Source organism: Diabrotica virgifera, chromosome 5, assembly GCF_917563875.1.
Source record: "Diabrotica virgifera virgifera chromosome 5, PGI_DIABVI_V3a".
NCBI classification, from domain to species: Eukaryota; Metazoa; Arthropoda; class Insecta; order Coleoptera; family Chrysomelidae; genus Diabrotica; species Diabrotica virgifera.
The window spans coordinates 52,650,988-52,670,628 of record NC_065447.1 but is presented as its reverse complement, the minus strand read 5'-3'; the positions used below and the strand labels follow the sequence as shown (position 1 = coordinate 52,670,628).

At 32.4% G+C, this 19,641-nt stretch overlaps 2 protein-coding genes across 3 annotated transcripts in view; both read right to left on the bottom strand.

Annotated features, from left to right (window-relative positions):
- LOC126885731 (valine--tRNA ligase-like) overlaps positions 1–19,641 on the bottom strand; it is a 184,640-nt gene that overhangs the window by 91,901 nt on the left and 73,098 nt on the right. The gene's annotated exons all lie outside the window — the stretch shown is intronic.
- The window catches only part of LOC126885736 (uncharacterized), a 97,821-nt gene that overhangs the window by 37,847 nt on the left and 40,333 nt on the right, over positions 1–19,641 (bottom strand). Inside the window, exon 1 of one of the 2 annotated variants that reach the window (XM_050652513.1) lies at positions 15,328–15,432. The exons of the other annotated variant lie outside the window; for it this stretch is intronic. The gene's annotated coding sequence lies outside the window, so the exon portion shown is untranslated. Of the gene's footprint in view, positions 1–15,327; positions 15,433–19,641 lie in introns of those variants that run through there. 2 annotated transcript variants of the gene reach the window in all.

The following is a 19,641-nucleotide window of genomic DNA, read 5'->3' as shown; positions in this document are numbered from 1 at the left end:
ATTTTCAAGGCTTAATAACTCGGTTAAAAGTTATTATGATGAAAGTCAGAAAGTGACTAAATCAAAGTTTAAAGCCCGCCCTACAAGATCCTGAAGAAATTTTTGTCATTATTTTATGACTAAGCTGTTATTTTTAAGTAATAATAATGAGCGCCATTCCGGCAGTCCACTTGTGCATCTTACTCGCACTCACATTTACAGCCGCGTCAATACGATCTAACTGCTCATTGTTATTAATTAAAAATAACAACTAAGGGCCGGTTGTTCGAACTCTAATCAAAAATGATCATTATCAAATATTTAATTACTGTCACAACTGTCAATGTCAACTTTCATTTTTTTGCTGAAAACATAATTATTGATTACAATTATGAAATTAGTTAATCAATTATGTTAATTAATTAACTAATCTCATAATTATAATCAATTATGTTTTCAGCAACCCAACCAAAGTTGACATTGACAGTTGTGACAGTAATTAAATATTTGATAGTGATCATTGCTGATTAGCGTTCGAACAAGCGGCCCTTAGTAATACATTAATGACACAGATTTCTTCAGGATCATGTAGCGGGGGCTTTAAACTTTGATTTAGTCACTTTCTGACTTTCATAATAATAACTTTTAACCGAGTTATTAAGCCTTGAAAATGGTCATTTTCGCGTTTTTCAAATTTTAAATTGCTTATACATAACTCGAAAACGATCAACTTTAGAGAAAAAATATAACACAACTTTTTTGTCCAGAATGGTCCAAAAAACCTAAAAAATATTGTCCGGGCCAAAAATACTGATTTTTGCAATTTGATTAAAAAAAATTGTTAAAAAAAATTTGGACCACTTTTCGCGTGGGTGACTTCTTGAACCTTATTCTGGGGTGTCTCACGAATGTGATTATGCAAAAAAATCTAATGGGAATATTTTTCCCAACGAACCCGCCATTTTCGCCTTGTCTAATTCTACTGAAAGGGTACCAGCTAAACAACATCAGATATGCAGATGACACCATAGTATTTGCGGATAACCTATATTAGAAGACCAACAAGTCCTTATGAACTTAATCACGTATTACAGTCAACAATATGGACTCGATATAGACGTAAAGAAGACAAAGCTTCGCTTATGATCATCAGCAAGAAAATGATAACAGAAGCTCAACTACGTCAACCTAACACGTGTAGAAAGAGTAACGCACTACAACTTCTCAGCACCATAATAAATGAAGAATGGACCAACAACTAAGAGATAAGAGCACGCATCGGAAAATCTACATCTACTTTTATCCGGATAGGGGAATTCTTCGAGAGTCACAACCTCTCTCTTAAGCGTGTGATACACACGCAAACTTTAAGTACGCGGGTTTAAAGATCGCGGACTTACTCGGCTCGCCGTCGGTGATACACGGCAGACTTACTCATAACTCATTGCTATGTCGTCGAGAGAAGATGCTTTGTGCTATTTAGGAATTTTATCGTATTATATACTTCGTATCGTATCCTATCGTATTATATATTTTTAATACTAATAAAAAAAGACGAAATCGAAAAGTGTGGGTAACAAACAAAACATCATAGATAAGAGGGTAATATTTTCATCAGGAGGATAAAACAGCCTATAAGGTTTTTACTCAAAAAAAAATAATCAAAAAAGCTTAAAATAATGTTTTACGGTTTTCTCAAAACTTATAAAATGTAACTTGTCTCCTTTCAACAATAAACGATTGAATTATTTCTAGGCAATTTGCTTAATTAGTGAAAATATAAGTGTAACTTTAAACGCAATAACATGATGGCTCGAGGCTCGCGGCTCGTGGCAGTGATACACGTACGGGTTACGAGTAAGATTTCAAACTTGTTGGATCGACGGCGTACTTACTCGGCGGACTTAAAGTACGCGTACTTGCTGTGATACACGCACGAAAAAGGTCGTCGAGCCATAAGTTCGCGTACTTACTCGCGTGTGTATCACACGCTTTAGTATAAAAATAAGAATGGTGCGATCCTGTTTATGTCTTTTTATGGTGTCCTTTTTTATTATGTTCAATCGTGGACCACGAACGAAGATATGTGTAGATAATTGGAAGAATTTGAGATGTGGCTATATCGGAGAATACTTAAAATTCCGCGGATTGACCGAGTCACCAATAACAAGGTCCTCAGAAGACTGAATAAAAACCGAGAGGTACTGATCATCAAATTTCCCATTATGCGAAATGAATCCAGATATGCCCTCCTACAAGCCATCCTGCAAGGAAAAATATTTGGAAAGCGAGGTCCAGGAAGAAGAAGAAAATCCTGGTTAAAGAACCTCAGAACCTGGTTCAACACAACATCTGTGCAGCTTTTCCGAGTTGCTGCAGATAAAGTGAAGATTGCCATGATGATCGCCAACATTCGTCACGGATAGGCACATCAAGAAGAAAAACGTTTTGAAGAGCAGAAGCAGCGGTTGGAGGAAGAAAAAGCTAAGTGCTCTTACTTTTTATTAATTATTCCGACAGTTTCAATAGTCGAGGAAATGAAACTGAAATAAAAAAATATGAAAAAAAAATTTTTAGGAAACGCTTTTCTTTAGTTACGAGTGCCTAAAATTAAAAATATTATAAAAAGTCAATTAAAAAGCAAAACATAAAAAAAATTGACAAAAATCTAACACATTCGTTAAAGAAAAGCGTGGCGCGTCTTCATCAAATAAACGGTTTTCGCCCCACGCTTTTCTTTAACGAATGTGTTAGGTTTTTGTCAATTTTTTTATTTTTTGCTTTTTAATTGATTTTTTATAATATTTTTAATTTTAGGCACTCGTAACTAAAGAAAAGCGTTTCCTAAAAATTTTTTTTTCATTTTTTTTTTTTACTTTTTAGTCTTACACTTTTCAAACATTAAAATATATCGTCATGTTTATTAAAATATGTATAAAACATGTATGATGTAGGTACAAACATGAAAAGTAGTCGGAATCGGCAAAAAATTTGAAAGTTTATTGCATAACGTAAACAATTAACGTAAATAGTGAAATTATGTATAGTTCATATAATTAGCTACACTCTGTAAAAGTTTCAAGTTTCTTCATTGTAAAAACAAGAGATTTTAATCATTTTCCGTTAAAATCGTTTTTTTATTTAGACAATTAATAAACATAAACAATAGGGAACTTGCATAAATTTTTAAATTCGAAAAAAATATTATAAATCACAACACAACATAATTTAAAACATGTATCAAAGATAAAAAAGTTTTGTTTGTCTTTCGTTTGGCCCCTAAAGACGATTAAAAATTCAAATTAAAACAGGTGGTCCAAAACGCTTCGTGACGTCACTTGGTTTTACATTTACATTTTTCCAATAAAGTAAACAGAATTTTAAATTAGACGTTATAAACGTCAGTAGAAAATACATTTATGTGACGTTACAAGTGTTTTTGATCGTTTGAACTATTCATAGAAAAATTCGTACTTTTACAAAATGGTTTTATTTTCAATAGTAAACCTTCGTTCCTTTCCTTCAAAAACAGTATAAAACTACAATTTTAACAAACTGGTATATATTATTACAATGACATACGATAAAATTTATGACATTTAATGTCATTAGAATATAAATATTTTTGACTTATTCCACGACGATGAGCTTGCCAAATACCCAAGTAGGTGGAGGCCAATAAACTAAAGAAGAAGAAGAATATACCTAAATATAAGGTTGTGTCTAGGTATACGTTACCGTGTACGCAAATAAAAAAGTTAGAGTGTCAGTGATCTCTTATTTTTTATTTGTTTAGTGTTTGTTTTTAAATTAACTACAGAGTGTGGACAATAATTATTTAGTTCTTTTAATGAGTTTAAGAACATTTTAAAATAGTACGAAAAAGATAAGAGACTATAAATTATTATATATTTTTTTTAGTTATAAATGAAATAGTATGTATTACCGTAAAAGATTAAAATAAAAAGAAGACCTAAAGCTTTCACAATAATAATTAACTTGTTCTGAAGCTATTATCCTTGTGGCATTTTTGTAATCAACTATTCTAAATGGGAACTAAGCCACAATTTAACCAAAAAATGATTTTATTAACGTTTCGACGTCTAAATCGGACGTCGTTGTCAAAATACAAAATATTATTAAATTCAACAAAAATGGTGTTGCTTAGTAAAAAATTTTTCTAATAATTTATTTAATCTGATTAATTTTTGTATTTTGACAATGACATCCGATTTGGACGTCGAAACGTTAATAAAATCATTTTTTTAGTTTAATTGTGGCTTATTTCCCATTTAGAATAGTTGATTATAATAATTAACTTAATTATTTTAACAATATTTTTTACGTGTTATGTCAACTAAATACATATATTTATTTTGCTAACCTAAATATATAGGTACTTTAATATATACATTGATTTATTACAATTAAGTTTGAAACATCTGAATAGTTTTGCTTCCCTTCCTTTAACAAATATTTTTCTATCAAACACACGCTAAACATATCAAAATAGCATGTACCAAAATATACAGTCACTGGGCACGCTAAATAATAATGTCACTGGCTTGATGAAGTTTAATTCGCGTGTACATACTTAACTTTTTTATTTGCGTACACGTTAGCGTGTACCTAGACACAGCGAAATATAACCATAATAATAACTAATGTAAAACTATGTGACGTCACGGGTCGTTTGAACTATTTTATACCGCTGAAGACTTTAAATACGTATTTCTAAATTATTACGAGTTTTTGAAGCGTGAAATTTTGGAAATCTCATTTTTAAACAAAACTGAACATTATTATGTAATAAAAAAAAATTGTGCAAGTTCCCTATTTTTTTTATTGACTATTCGTGTATTGTTTCCGCGAATGCATGTCTATTGAGCAAAAGGCAGTCAAATTAACGTCCAAAGATTTGGCCCAAACGATTGAACTAAAGAAAAGCGTTTAATTAATACGCCAAAATGAATGCGTTAATGTTAATTGTAGCACAAAACCTCTCTACCGGTGGTTTTTCTAAGACTACGATAAAAACAGGAATATTTTTAATTCGAAGTTTGGTTGAACGATGGCTTAGTGTGAAAACCTCGTATCTCATTGTACAGAAAATTTTACATGAGTGACTTTAAACTGAATTTCTGCATACTCTAACCCAAAATATATATGAAAAATGTATGTGTAATGATCTAAACATATTCAGAATCAAAAATATGTAAACATAGTTTTTTTGTTTTAAGTTATAGTATGCAGAAATTAATTTTAAAGTCTCTCCTGTAAAATTTTCTGTGAAATGAGATACGAAGTTTTCACACTAAGCTATCGTGAAGTTTTGTTTCATATCATATTGAAATTTGACACGAATAATAGGGGAGCAAAGTATGCTAAATTTGCAGTCACTCGAGCGATATGGGGCCTATTGGCTTGTGATTATTAGGTCCTAAAACCAAAAAAAGTTAATTAAAATTTTCCATTTTATTGGGAACTTCCCACTTTTAATTTAATTTTTCATTTCCAACAATCGTTTTTTCCGATTATAGCGCCATCTATCCATAGCTCGAAAAAATGTCTCGAATAAAAGTTGCCTATTTTTACGTAAAGAATCCAAATCTGCAATAAAAATTTGGGGCTTCTATTTAAGATTTTAAAGTAACCTCCAACCCCACCTCCGTAGGAGGTCATGTTTGATACCATTCGATAGATTTTTCAAAAACATAATGAAATTGTATTTTGCAGTTTTTCGATCTGATGTTTATTTTGCAAAATATCGCGGGTTTGAATTTAAAATTATAAATTTACCCCCCAACCCTCTCCGTGGGGGGTCATGTTTGGTACCATTCAATCGATTTTTGAAAAATATTGAAGACATATTTTTTAGTTTTTTGATCTGACGTTCATTTCGCGAAATATTCGCTTTTTTTGTGAAAATTTTTGATTCACGCATTTCCTTAAGCCCCGCTCAAATCGTCAGATTTTTGAAATATACACTCTTTTGCATGTACTTAGCTTACCTTATCTTATGACAATTTCGAGTATTTTTAAGGATAGATTTTTTTTTCGGGTCCCCCATAACGAACTTCCCTGTGTTAAGAGCCAATATATGGCAGATGTACATCTGCAGGGTACCAGGTTTCTCCCCATATGATAATCTGACGCGCTCAAGTAACTGCAAAAATCCCCGCTTGGGCTCCCATACCATAAGCGCCGATTTTTATATAAACAAATACGAGCGTTCAAAATTTGAAAATTAGTAAACTCAGATCAACCAGAAAAAACCAGGCCTGTTTATTTATACGAAAAAATTGATTTAGGACCTTTTTACATTTTCATTGAAAACTCCAGTTTAAATTTTACAGGAAAATTAAACGCTGTTAAAATAGGCGAGATCCTATTTACGTTACATCCAGAAATTGACAATTATATAAAAAAAATTGACTCAATCGGACGCAACCGAGTTAGGGTCTCATTTAAAAATTATAGTAGCGCAAATGCTTTAGTTACTTCCAAATTCCTTATTCAAAAAAATCTGACCGCATACATTCCAAAATTTCAATTGTTTAAACTAGGTGTAGTAAGGGATATAGATTCAGATATATCGGAAGAATATCTTAAAAATAGAATAAAGGAATTTGATCACCATTGCAAATTCTCGGTTGAGTATGTGAAACGAATAACAAGAAAAATAGTAGCAGATGACAAAGTAATATTTAATCCAACAAAATCAGTTATTGTGTCTTTTAAATGCCAGAATATACCAAAGTATGTAGTAATTAATCATGTCTTACACACTGTTGAAAAATACCAGCAAAAGGTAATTATCTGTTACCACTGCTATAGGTATGGGCACATGAGTAAGCAGTGTAAAAGTAATCCTCGCTGTTTTAAGTGTCCTGAATCTCACCTTTCCGATTCTTGTTCTTTATCATCGTTTAACAAAAAATGCCTATCCTGTGAAGGTGAACACTTCACTAATGAATGGGAGATATGCCCAGAATTTGATCGCCAAAAGAAAATAAAACATTATATGTCTGAAAACAGCTTATCTTTTAAGGAAACAATTAAACTCTTTCCTAAGATAACTTATGCATCTATAGCAGCCAATAATTCCTCAATAAATTCTCATCAAACTCCAAATATGAATGCACCATCCTCTTCATATTCCTTTACTCAATTGTCCACGTCTCAAACATCTTCCAATCAGTTCGCTCTACCTTCAGTTTCAAATAGATATACAATAATAAAACCACCAAAATACAAACGACCTATCTCTTCCTCACCAGACCAAGTAACAATGGAACATCAAAAAATAATAAAGTTAAACCCCATGTCCAACAGACCTGGTGGTATTATCACCTCTTCTTCGTATCAATCTACATTTAATCCAGAACAAGGATCTAAAATACATGAACCATCAAAAGAATTAACAGAATTAATATCAAATATAGTTACAAGTATTATCTCTAATATAAATCACAAAAATTTTGAAATTCCAGAAAAATCAGTTCTAGTAAATTCAATTCAATCAGTTTTAAGTTCTCTCTTATATAATAATGAATAGATTGGTAATTTGTCAATGGAATTGTAGATCGGCTAACTCTAATAGAGAAAACCTTATCCACCTATTAGAAGACCAGAAAGTTGATATCGCATTATTATCAGAAACTAGATTTAAACCAGAAAAGTATTATAACTTTCACGGGTACAATATTGTCAGAGACGACCGCTTTTCAGTAACTGTTGGCGGTGGCTCAGCAATTTTAATAAATTCAAACCTATATTACGAGGAAGTCACCATGAAAGTAGATTTAATAAACGTCAATAAAGTAGCAATAAAAATAAAGTTTAAGTCATATACTGTCACATTTATATCTATGTATGTTCCCCCAGGAACCAAGTTATTGTTACAACAATGGAACAATTTCATAACATCTATAGAAAGACCATTTATAATAGGAGGTGACCTTAATGCTCACCACATTGCCTGGGGCCTAGACAACCAAACAGATATGAAAGGTAAAATCTTGATGGACTGTATAGACGATAATAATTTAATATTCAAAAATGATGGCTCTCCTACTTTCTTTAGGAACTTCTCGAAATCGGCAATAGACCTGACCATTTGTACTCCTGACTTAAACCACCTGATCACTTGGAAAACACTTCAAGACCTATTTGGTTCAGACCATACACCTATAAGAGTAGAGTTAGAGGATCAACCAACTCATACATATAATCCATATTCACAAAAGTGGAATTTAAAGAATGTCGACTGGAAATTATATGAACAGTATTCGGAAGATGTATTCTCTCAATTTAAAGATATAAATTCTTATGAACAAATTTTGCACAATATAAATACAACTGCATCCTACTGCATCCCCAAATTTAAAATAAAAAAACCGACTTCCAGAGGAAAATACTGGTGGGATTTAGAATGTGAAGAAGCAGTCAGAAGAAGACAGGAAAGTTTTTGTATATTCAAAGAAAATCCAAACCATGAAAACCTACTTAAGTATAAAAAAGATGATGCACATGTCAAGAAGATCACTAAACAAACTAAAAGAAATAGCTGGAGAGATTATGTCGGATCCCTAAATAGGTCAGTCCCTATTAAAGATGTATGGTCAAAAGTTAACCGAATAAAAAATAGAAAAACAAAGAACAAAGTCCCTGTTATTCTGTCGGAAGCTTCGTGGATAGAAGAGTTCCATCAAAATATCACACCGCCGTCTGCAGAATTAGTAATTCCTGATTTACAACTAAATGCTCTGTACGACTATCCAGAACCAATCCGTTTCCTAGTCAAACCATTTTCTGCCACTGAACTAAACTTTGCGTTGAAGAAAAACTCAAATTCAGCACCAGGTGCCGATAATATCCATTACTCGATGCCATCAAATCTTTCAAGAATTGGTAAGGCTGCACTACTAAATATATATAATGAAATTTGGATGCGCCGCATAAAGATTCCTGACGATTGGCACGTTTACACTATTATCCCGGTTTTAAAACCAGGAAAATCATCAAAGAATTGGGATTCTTACCGTCCAATCGGTCTGGCTTCCTGTATACTAAAAACATATGAGAGACTTATTAAAAACCGTCTGGAATTTTGGCTAGAAAAGAACGACCTATTACCAAGAAGTCAGTTTGGTTTTAGAAAAGGTAAATCCACACAAGATAGCCTCTGCCACTTTTTAATAGACATTTATAGTTCCTTTACTTATAAGAAAGCAGTTAGTGCTTTGTTCTTAGATATAAAAGGGGCTTACGACAACGTTAATCTTCACATACTATACGCGAAAATGTTGGAAATAGGAATACCCGAGATAGTAACATGGAACATCATTAACTTATACATTAATCGAGCAGTTCACGTTAGATTAAATGGAGATCAATCTAACTCCCGATACACATCTTTGGGACTACCTCAGGGTAGCATCCTAAGTCCTATATTATATATACTGTATACTGCTGACTTAGAAACTAAACTTCCTCAACACATAAAAATCCTACAGTACGCTGATGATGTTGCGATATATGCAGAAAATAAGTCAATAGATAGATGTAATAACTACCTTAAATCGACATTGAATATTATAAAAAAATGGGCTACCGATAATAACTTAACAATATCAGAGAGTAAATCAACCATTGTTACCTTCACTAAAAAACGATATGTTCCTCAAAGCCATCTACAATTTGATAATACTAGTATTCCTTATAAAACTTCAATAAAATTTCTTGGCGTATTTTTAGACTCCAAATTAAATTGGAAAGAACACACAAATTACATATTACGAAGAATGGAAAATGCAATGAATATCATGAAGACTGTAAGTGTCAGTAACTGGGGAGCTGATCCAAACATATCAATATTACTATACAGAAATTTGATAAGATCAATCTTAGACTATGGATCTATTTTTTATGGCTCAGCATCAAACTCTGTACTCCAAAAAATCGAGAGGATCAAAAATAAGGCACTTAGGTTATGCACTGGTTATCTTCGTAGCACACCTATATTGGTCATGGAATGTGAGCTTAATGAACCTCCACTTTCATTACGCAGGGAATACCTAAGTGAGAAATTTATAGTTAAAACAGCGGTTAACGATAAACTGCTATTAAATAAAATTGTTCATTTAACCACCTCATACCTAACTCATTATTACTGGGAAAAAAAGAAACTGCTTTTAGTTGTGGAAAGCTTCCTCAACGTTTCTAATTCCATTGGCGACATACACCAAATTGAACAAAGCTCGTCTCGAAAGCTAAATTATGAAGATTATTTATCTCCAGTTAACTGTCATTTAAGTAATATTCGTGCGACAGACTTCCTTACTAAAATAGACCACCTTCAGTGTGTACAAAAAAACTGGGGGAGTTATCAGAAATTATATACGGATGGTTCAAAAATGGAAGGAAAAGTTGGATATGCTATATATTACCCACAAAAAAGTATAAAAATAAACAACAGATTACCTGATAAAATGACAATTTTCACAGCTGAACTCATTGCAATCAAAGAAGCATACAAAATATGTATTAATCAAAAAGAACTCAATTATGTTATATTTACAGACTGCCAAAGCATTGTAAAGACATTGAAATACAATGTACATAATTTTGCAGAAAATTATATCATCAGTGACATCATAGCAATGAACAGTGAAGCTTTGAAATCGGGCAAAAATATAATATTGTGTTGGATAAAAGCACACATTGGTATAAAAAACAACGAAATAGTAGATGATCTGGCTAAAAAAGCAACAACGAAGGAATCCACTCTGCATACTTATCAACTTCCTATGGGAGACATAATTTCTATTATGAGATCTATCAAACGGACGAAATGGCAGGAACAATACAATAATTCAGACAAAGGAAATTATTACAAAAAAATCCAGCCTACACTTCCCATCAAGACATGGTTTAATCAAGTTTCCAACAAAGGCTTTATCAAAACTATTTGTCGAATAAGAAGTAATCACTGTCTGACTCCAGTCTACAAAAGAGAAATAGGACTTGTAGATAATGATGAATGTTTATGTGGAGAGCTAGCTGATCTACAACATATGCTATTAGAATGTCCTTTACATTTTATTGAAATATCAAACTTTTTTGCCAATCTAGTTCAAATTAATGTACAATTTCCTTTTAATCTTATATACCTTTTACAATCAAACAATCTAGATGTTTATAAAATTTTGTACAACCATGTTAATTGTTTAAAATTAAAGCTCTGAGAAAAAAATAAAAAAAAATAAAAAAAAAAAAAAATAATTAAATAAAATATAAAGTTACTAAGATCTAAACCTCCGCGAGGTTGAATCGGGTTTAGGTCTTAGCGCGATAAAAAAATATACAAAAAAAAAAAAAAAAAAAAAAAAAAAAAAAAAAAAAAAAAAACTAAAAAAAAAAACTAAAAAAAAAATAAAAAAAAAATTAAAAAAAATAAAAAATGTAATAAAAAAATGTTAAAAAATATAATAAAAAAAAATAATAAAAAAAACAGAGTAAAAAAAAACAGTAGTACTAATAGTTTTAAATTTAGATACTAAGCATATATTTTGTAAAAGAGAGAATTCAAAACACATTGACTGGCCAGTTGGTTGCTTAAACCAGTGCCAATAAAACATAAACACACACACACAAAATTTGAAACTTCATTGTTTATCTATGAAGCATAACGTAAACAATTAACGTAAAAAATAAAATTATGTAGAGTTCATATCATTAGCTACAAAAGGTAAAAGTTTCAAGTTTCTACATTGTAAAAAACAAGAGAATTTAAGCATTTTCCCTTAAAATCGTTTTTTTTTATTTAAACAATTAATAAACATAGAAAAAAATTTTTATTGACTATTCGTGTATTGTTCCCGCGAATACATATGTCTGCAAATTTTCATTCATTTGCATTGAAGACAAGGCAGTCAAATTAACGTCTAAAAATTTGATGCAAACTATTGAACTAAATAAAAGCGTTTAAAAATGGCAAAACCTCGCAATTTTTTCGTCCAGCATCGATTTGTACAAAAATTTGGGATTATACTCATTTCACCCTCTAGTTCATTTTCTATATTGAGCCGTTGTACGCTTTTGGTTTATTAAGGGTGAAAACTACCCCTAATTGCAAAAAATTATAAAATAACATTTTAAACTTTATTATTTAGACCAGAGCGCATCTGTAAAAATATTAGTACATTTGGACGTTGAGAGGTGACTCAAATTTTTTTGCAGAAATTGCTTGGAAATAAATCAAATAATAATATTTGAGTTATCCTCCCTCTCAAAAAGGTCCGGAACATTGTTTAAATAATTAAAATGTCAAAAAATTAAGGAAAAATTCAATTTTTTTCTTCGTTTTTTGATTATAACTTTAAAAGTATTCATTTCCGAGAAAAGTTGTACTGACATAAAAGTTGCGTAATTAAATTTGCTACAATATCGAATTAGTTAAAATTTTAAAAAATAGTCACCCTTGTTGCAAAATAGCAATAATTGCGAAACAACCATACAAAAACAAGTATTTGCATTTTACGATTTTCAACCATTTATGCTAGACTTAGGACCTTCATATTTCACCCAAAAAAACTTTATGATACAGTAAAACAATATCATAAATTTCATTAAGATCGGTTCAATAGATTTTGCAAAATAAATTTTGCAATCCAGCTTTCGCAAAAAAAATTCATTTTTTCAAAATGTTACAGGACTGAAAATAAAGCAGATAACAAGTTGAAATTTTGCTTATAGAAGTGTACTGTAGCTTTCATTTGCAATTTTGCAAAATTAAAATAAATTAACACCACGGCGTCAGGAAATTTTTTAAATAAATATTAATTATTGGTGCTACGCGCAGGACAGCGGATAGTTTGCTCTGATTGGGCATTCCAATGACCTTTGATAATGATTGATACATTTTAATTTTTATTACATTTCGATATAAATAAATAAATTTGTTTATTGCAAAATAAAAACACATACTTTGTCATTTGAAATAACACTTTTATTAGCAAAAACTTTCTTTGTTCATATATTTTAACTTAGAGAATAAAAGTTTATTATTTTTAAACATATGCAATTGTTTAAACAATATTTCACAAACAATAATAAAATTAGTTTGATTTTTGTGGAATTAAAATATTAAAATACAACAAAATATAGAGTAAGAAAATAATATATTAGATAAAGATTGGAAGAAATTTTGGTGGAAATCAACTTGTGTGAATCGAACACCGCTGTCCTGCGCGTAGCACCAAAACTTAATGTTTATTTAAAAAATTACCTGACGCCGTGGTAATTAATCGATTTTAGTTTTGCAAATTGCAAGTGAAAGGTACAGTACACTTCTATAAGCAAAAAAAAATTCAACTTGCTATCTGCTTTATTTTCAGTCCTGTAACATTTTGAAAAAATGAATTTTTTTTGCGAAAGCTGGATTGCAGAATTTATTTTGCAAAATTTATTAAACCGATCTTAATGAAATTTACAGTATTGTTTTATTGTATCACAAAGTTTTTCTGGGTGAAATATGAAGGTCCTAAATGTAGCATAAATGGTTGAAAAACGTAAAATGCGAATACTTGTTTTTTTACGGTTTTTTCGCAATTATTGCTATTTTGCGACTAGGATGACTATTTTTTAAATTTTTAACCAGTTCTATGTTGTAGGAAATTTAATTACGCAACTATTACGTCAGTCCAACTTTTCTCGGAAATTAATAGTTTTAAAGTTATAATCAAAAAACGAAGAAAAACATAGAATTTTTCCTTCATTTTTTTACATTTTGATTATTTAAACAATGTTCCGGACCTTTTTGAGAGGGAGGATAACTCAAATATTATTATTTGATTTATTTTCAAGCAATTTCTGCAAAAAAATTTGAGTCACCTCTCAACGTCCATCTCAAAACAGATGCGCCCTGGACTAATTGTCAACATTTGGTTCTTATCCATCTTCCAGTATACGAACCGGTTCGGTGGTATACATACATTGAAAATGCTCCATAAGCGAACTATTAAATCCTTCATTTTTGGCGATAAAAAGTTTTTTCAAAAATGCTTTTGTAGGATTTTTGAAGAGCTATAAGGCTGTGTAATTAAATTCCGTAAGATCCCTTAGTTTTTAACTGTGGTGAGTTTAAAGGGCTCGAATAAGGGGGTGTTTGCTGGTAAATAGAGGTTTTAAACAGCTATATCTTGCTAACTGTTCACTGTAATATAAATGTATGTACAAGCGAATTTTAGTTATTAAAAAAGTTACAATTTAGTAGTCTATCATTTTTTTCGTAACTCCAGTATTTTTGGAGATATTTTGAAGTAAAAGGAGAAAAATACGAAATTGCAAAAAATCAATTTTTCTTTAAAATCCAATTTTTCTAAAATTAGGCCTTTTAAATAGGTCAAACTTCTTGGATGTGTTGGTAATACAAATATACAAGGAATTACAGAAAGGTTAAGATTAATTTTTAATTAGGAGGGTAGTTAGGGGGTTGTTTTCACTGATTTTTTCGTAGAGAAAAGCAGGTACCGACTTATGTTTTGAGATCATAAGTCGCTACATTTTCATGCTAGAAACTTTTTATTATATATTTTTTAAAGAGCTAATTGCATACTTAAAAAAAATTATTTAATGTTTCCCCAAAAAATGCAAAGTTTTCCCGGTATTTGGCTTTGAGAATTTCAAATTATACATTTGACGAAAAAAGCTAACCTTTAACGTACCGTATCTCGGTTTTGTATTGGTCTTAAAGATATTATAGAAAAAGAATTTGATTTGTGTTACTAAAGGATACAATTTTGATGTCTACAGTTTTTTTGATTAAATGCATATTTTTTAAAGGTATTCTCAAAAAACCCTCTAAAGGAGTCGATTTTTTCGTCGAAAAACTGTTACTTTCAAGCGCGAATAACTCGAAAAATATTAGTTTTACGAAGAAAATGTAAAAAATATTTTTTTCTTAGAATTACTCTTTACATCGATTTACATGGTTAAAATTTAATAAAAAATTCCCATCTCCGAGATGGGTGGCAACCACCCCCAAGGTTTTAGCGTACAGCGGTATGATATAGAAAATGATCCTTGGACTATTCCCTACCTTCTGTGAAAATTTCAAGTAAATCCATGCTGGACGAAAAAATTGCAAGCCAAAATGCTTTATTTCCTCGACTACAATAAGTAATCAATGATTTGAACTTAAAATAGGTTGTGTCGAAAATAAAAATTGAAAATGTATGTTTCTCTAAGAGCTGAAGACTTTAACCACGTATCTGTTGGTTTTAATAAGGAACATATTAAATACAAGAATTATCTTAAATATAATAAAATATGAATATTACTTACAGAAGACTATTTCTCTTATTTCTATAATAAAGGTAGGTACTATAAATAAAACTACACCACCAATAGAACACTGAGTTTTAAAAGTATTTTAAACTGTGAGTACGTTTTACGTATTTGATTGTTATCATCGATTATATTGACGTACATTAATACCATTATATCAATAATATGATAAAACTTTATTTCAATTTAAGGAAAACCTCTAGTAAAGATAATTATCATAAAAAAACGGTACTTCAATCAGAACGCTATACATCAATAAGGTAATGCGATTATAAAGCATGATGTAAATCTATGGAATAAATTCATTATTCAGGAAACAAACGACTTAAAAAATCTTAAAATACTAATTTTAATTTTTGAATGGTTATCAATTGATATATTATGTATTGGACATTACGTCAACAGTACTGGTGTAATAACTTAATCGACCATTTTTTTTAATACAAACCGAGGTCAAGTGACACCTCACTTGAGAGGTGACTCAATTGACTCGATTATTTGAATATTTTTATTTCTGCAAGTTAACCAAAACTGTCGGTTTATTAATACAATTTACTTATATCCCAATAAAATAAGTCTAACGAAGTCAAATGTGGAGACCTTGATGGCTACCTGGGAAAGCGTTACTTAAGTAATTTAGTACTTTTCGATTTTTTTTTTTCAATTTTGCTAATTGTTGATTAAGAAATTAGTTCGCGATTATGATGTTTAGCATTAAATAAAGTACCCCGCACAAACCTTATGGAAATTAGGTCCCAGTGGATTTAGTTCATACTTGGGGAAAATACTCTGAAGCATTCTGATAAAAAGTTCTCATGGGCACATCTCAATCGTATGGACGATTTTCAAGATATAGAGGCACAAACTCGGAAAATTATAAGATTTACCGGGTATTCCGGTAAATATATATACCCGGAGTTACTGGTTATCTGGCAACATTTAGAAGTTTGGATTAAATAAAAGTACTATTAGTAGTGTAGGATTTTTTCCTGACTATCCAATGGCGACCTTTAGTTTGACCTTGACCTTCAACGGACGTCATCTTATAGAGTTTAGAGGGTTTTCAGCATTAAATTGATATAAACAAGATTACTCATGGGTTTTTGGGATCGCTAAACACGAATATTCCATCAGAATTGACCTCTGGAGCACGTAGTGGCCAGGGCCACTGCAAGGGACGTCATCTTCTAGAGTTTCGACGGTTTTCGGCATTTGATTGATGCAAAGGAATTACTGGAGGATTTTTTGAGGTCGCTAAACACGAATATGCCACCAGAACCGCCTCCCGGAGCACCTGGTTTTCAAGGCCAATGAAAGAAGCTCCTGGAGTTTCGAGGGTCTTCGGTACTACATTGATGCAAACGGATTACTCATAGGTTTTTGGAGTTGCTGAACACAAATACCCCATCAGAACAGACATCGGAGTACCTGGTGCCTAAGGCACGTCATGCTTTGGAGATTCGAGAGCTTTCGGTACTAAATTAATGTAAACTGATTACTCACAGGTTTTTGGGGCTGCTGAACGTGAATACGCCATCAGATCCGACCCACGGAGCACCTGGTGCCTAAGGCAGGTCTTCTTCTGGAGTTTCTACAGGTTTCGGCATTAAATTGATGCAGATGGGTATTACTCATGGGTTTTTGGGGCTGCTGAACACAAATACGCCATCAGAACAGACATTGGGATACCTGGTGGCTAAGGCACGTCATCTTCTGGGGTTTCGAGAGTTTTCGGTGCTAAATTGATGCAAGCGGATTTCTCTTGTGTTTTTGGGGTTGATGAACACGAATATCACTTAGATAAAAGACTCTTGGAGTATCTAATGACCGCGATGAATAACACTATCAAAATAGAATATAGTAAATCGATCTTAAAATAAATGAAGGAAAAATATTGTCAGATATAAATTGAGTTTATGTTTATTAAAACAATTGCATAGCACAACATAGTTATTTTAATAAAAATCTACAAATGGCAAAAAAAAGTTTTCACCAATTTGTACGATTTCTTTGAACAGCAACTCAGAAAACCTCCGAGTACTCGGTGTGTATCAATCCGTTTGCATCAATTTGTAATCCATTTGTACCAATTTAATGCCGAAAACTCTCGAAACTCGAGAAGATGAATAACCTTAGGCACCAGGTGCTCCGTGGGTCAGATCTGATGCCGTATTAGCGTTCAGCGACCCCAAAAAGCCATGAGTAATCCGTTTTTATCAATTTAATGCCGAGAACCCTCGAAACTCCAGAATATGACGTGCCGTAGGCACAATGTGATTCGTGGGTCGGATCTGATAGTGTATGCATGTTCAGCAACTCCAAAAACCTAAGAGTAATCCATTTGATTCCTCCGAAACTCCAGAAGATAACCTGTCTTAGGCACCAGGTGCTCCTGTGTCTGTGCTGATCACGTATTCGTGTTCAGCAACCCCAAAAACCTATAACTAACCCGTTTGCATTAATGTAATACCGAAGACCCTCGAAACTCCAGGAGTCCCTTTCATTGACCTTGGAAACCAGGTGCTCCGGTAGTCGGTTCTGGTGGCATATTCGTGTTTAGCAACCTCAAAAACCCTCCAGTAATTCATTTGCATCAATTAAATGCCGAAAACCATCGAAACTCTATAAGATGACGTCCCTTGCAGTGGCCCTGGCCACCACGTGCTCCAGAGGTCAATTCTGATGGCATATTCGTGTTTAGCGATCCCAAAAACACATGTGTAATTTGTTTATATCAATTTAATGCCGAAAACCCTCGAAACTCTAGAAGATGACGTCCGTTGAAGGTCAAGGTCAAAGTAAAGGTCGCCATTGGATAGCCAGGAAAAAATCCTAGACAACTAGTACTTTTCTTTGATCCAAACTTCTACATATTGCCAGATAACCAGTAATTCAGGGAATTGGAATACCCAGTTAATCTTATAATTTTCCGAGTTTGTGCCTCTATATCTTGAAAATCCTCCATACGATCGAGTTGTGCCCATGAGAATTTTTCATCACAATGCTTCAAAGAGTATTTTCCCAAAGTATGAACTAAATCCACGGGGACCTAATTTCCATAAGGTTTGTGCGGGGTACTTTCAAACTTCTGTCTGAGTCCTCACTCTATGTTCAAAACTGATCATGATTAAAATTTCGATTCGTTCTGTTTCTGTTTTCACTAGGAAAATATACTGGTAAAACACATGGCAAAATGTAGGGATGGGGATAAGATAAGCGAAGTCTGCATACAATGGAACTGTTGCAAAGATGCAGACTGCAGCAAAGAACATGAATAAAGAGTCATTCATATCTTGCATGACTGCGAGGCATTAGATCGCAAGTGGTAAATACTTTTTGGACACCACCCATGGCGTAGCGTAGTAGGGGCGGCAGGGGCGGCTCGCCCCGAGCGGCACTTTTTAGGGGGCGGCAAAGTTTAACAATAAATAATAAAAATATTTTGTAAATATTTGACTATTTTATATTTTTATCGCAACTACAAATTCACGGAATTTTTCATTACTTATTTTGTGACGAATTCGGGGAATTCCTTTTCTTTGAATGATATTTTGTAGCGATTGGCAACAACGTCTTTACTGACTTGTGGGAATTCCCCCTTTATGACTAACAATCAGCACAACTTTTTTCGGCAATTTAGAACGTTGCTATTCTTTTTTTTTTCTCATCGACACATCGTTAGGCAGTTCTGATAGCAGCTACAGGCAAAAGAAGGATTCAAAACACGCGGTGGAGTGCAAGAGGCGATGCCGTAAATGTGACATGGGATTATGGGATCATTACAAAGATATTCTCGTCACTTTGGGAAAACTTACAGAGGCAGGTGAAAGCTCAAACACTAGGACAGATGCAGGTGCTTTACTAGTTTCGATGCAATCATTTTCCTTTTTTTGTTTTTTGGGCCTATGGCAACCGGTGCTACATGAAGTGAATGATGCACAAAAATATTTACAAACAAGGGGACTTGACATAAGATTGTGCGCTCAGAAAGTAAATGTTTTGCAGATGATATTGATAGAGAAAAGAGAGGAATGGGCAAATGGCGCTATGCAAAATATGTGTGAAGAACTTGGAATTTCCATAAAACCTCGGAGGCGCATAACAAGAAAGCATATTTTTGATGACGGAACTAGAGGTGCTAACTTGTCTTGTGAAAATGAGTTGAGACGAAATCTGTTTTCTTCGTTAGATAGAGGTATTGTAGAAATTCGTGAGCGTTTTCAATAGCTAAATAATTTAACAGATAAGTTTGTTTATCTAACGCCGGCTATATTATTAGATCCAGACAACACTGAATGTAGAAATGTAGAC